Source organism: Protomyctophum bolini (genome assembly GCF_963924005.1).
Source record: "Protomyctophum bolini genome assembly, chromosome: 9".
In the NCBI taxonomy this organism is placed as follows: Eukaryota; Metazoa; Chordata; class Actinopteri; order Myctophiformes; family Myctophidae; genus Protomyctophum; species Protomyctophum bolini.
Window position 1 is genome coordinate 2,659,065 of NC_137870.1, and position 2,500 is coordinate 2,661,564.

Sequence of the window (2,500 nt, forward strand, 5' to 3'; positions counted from 1 at the left end):
ATATGCCAGCGTCCAAAATGTGCCAGAGAACTCCCCGTCCGTCCGCCCACTGCAGTGACAGAACAGTCACATATCAATGTCTCTCTCTCAGCGAGGCAGGAAGCGCGTTGACAGTCAAATAACACATCCGTATGCCTATAAGACCCCGGCATAAATAACACATTCTGACCTGAGATCAGGTCAGAATGTCTTCTATGACATCCTGACAGTTTTCTGAAAAAGCTATGTTTCTATCGTCGATTCTATCCATTTTTCAAAACATAGTAGATCTACAAGCTCATAGCGCGCCACCGAGTGGCGCGCTATGAGCTTGTAGATCTACTATTTTTAATATATATTTTTATCCACGATTTTTGTAACCCATTTTCACCCCTGTGCAATCATCTACTGTGATCCTGGGCTCTACACACCCTCCGCCAACCTGGGGAGAGCAACGGACTTAACTCATGCTCCCTTCATGCCTGAGTGTCCAAGTTGCTGCTTTACACCTGAGTAATAGATCTGCTATTTTTCATTAGCTAAAGCATAACATGATGCCAACACCAAAAGCGTTCCCGCGCAAAATGGGATAACTACATACAGATGCCTCGCCGAAGACGCTCGCTCGCTCGTGAGCCGCGCCGCCCCTCAAAATGCTCATCCCCCCCCCCCCCCCCCTCCACCCCCCCCCCCGGCTCAACGGGGAGAGAAATGTCACCGCCTGTCATTTTTATAATTTGATTCATGCCTCGTCAAGAATGTGCTCACGCACGCGGGGCCGCGGCGGCCGTGCTAGCTGCACAACGGTTCTTCTGCCAAAGTCAAAAAAGCCACCCGCCAGCCTCCCCCCCCCACCCCCCCCCCCCCCCCCCCCGAGGTTAAACAGATCATTGTACATGCTTCTCCCTACAATTTCCTTTAACCCCTTCTGGGCGGGAACCCCCTTTTGGTGTTTTTATTAAGCATTATGTTACTTAATATACTTGTCTTTATATAGCTGTTGAAAAATAGCAGATCTACAAGCTCGTATAGCGCTGGCACTTATGAGCTTGTAGGTCTGCTATATTTTTGGGGAAAATGCACGGCACAAATCTTTGAATGTATAATTCTTTCAGAGTTTCAGTTTTTTATAACTCTAATCTTTGCTTCTGGGGGGGGGGGGGGGGGGTCCCTGGAACAACATATTTTCAGATGGGGGGAGTCGGCTGGCATATTACATATAATTTTTGGGGGTCCTTGCCTGAAATATTGAGAACCGCTTTTTTAGAACCGGTTTTTAAGAAAAATATATACAGTGCATGAAAAATAAAAAAAAATGAATTCAACGTCAGGCCTAAATGTCTTAATAACCGTTTCCCAGGTATGAGGAGTGGGGAGGAAATGGAATTTTGATGACCATTCCCCCCCCCCACCCCCCCCCCCCCCCCCCCCCCCCCCTCCCCACCCTCCTTGCCGACTCCTTCTCAAGTACAAATTCCAGACATCAGACACAGTGGTTAAATAGAAAACCCTGTGAAAACATAAGCCATACCGTATCCTCACAATCCAATTCACGCCTTTCTCAATGTTATCGTTATAGTATATACGTGCCTATTTCAGTCCTTTCTTTCCTTCCCTCCCTCCGCGACTCAGCGCTGTGACAATATGCTTCTGTATTGGATTATGTTGCGGCGCAATATATACACAGTAGATTCTCTCTCTTCTCCATACCAGGATTTATTATAAAGAGGAGTGTATATTGTGTGTAGTGGGGGGGGTGGGGGGGGGGGGGTACAGGGTACAGGTTTTTTGCAGTGCCGCTTGTTGTAAACTGAATTCACTTACGGCGCGCACACACACACACACACACACACACACACACACACACACACCACGACTCGCTTGTCTTCGGGAAGACGGAGGAGAAGAAAAATAAACCAAAAAGAAAAAGAAAAAACAGGAGATGAGCGATAAGGGCATTCATTGTCGAAGACACACTTCAGTGATGAGAAACTATAGTCTGTTTGATTCAAAGATGAGCCACACACACACACACACACACACACACACACACACACACACACACACACACAGAGCTCTGTTTAAAGAGGGCCCTCCAAAAGCTCCCAGGAGTCTGCTGTGAGCCCAGGCAGAGAGGACTCTGATGAGCTTAGCCTCCACGAAAACAGACCTCATGCCACAACACCAGAACACACACTCACACTCAAACGCACGCGCACACGCACACACACACACACACACACACACACACGCACACACACACGCACACACCTCCACTCCACAGAGTGACACATACCACCCCTCCCACCCCATCTCTCTCCAATGCTGATACTCTCCTAATCACACGACGGCGGCTTGGGGTGACACGGCTATCTGAAAGATGTCACCTCCAGCAATCAATGAGTCTCGTCTACAGACGGCGGTGGAGGAACGAGCGCCGGCTGATTGGAAGATTGGCCGGAGAGAAATCAACAGCCTGGCAGAGGAGAGAGAGAGAGAGAGAGAGAGAGAGAGAGAGAGA

The 2,500-nt window shown here is 48.7% G+C and overlaps 1 protein-coding gene across 1 annotated transcript in view; it reads right to left on the reverse strand.

Moving 5' to 3' along the window:
* The window catches only part of LOC308321258 (RNA-binding protein Musashi homolog 2-like), a gene marked incomplete at both ends in the record, with an annotated part of 138,848 nt that overhangs the window by 74,532 nt on the left and 61,816 nt on the right, over nucleotides 1–2,500 (reverse strand). The window lies entirely within an intron of this gene.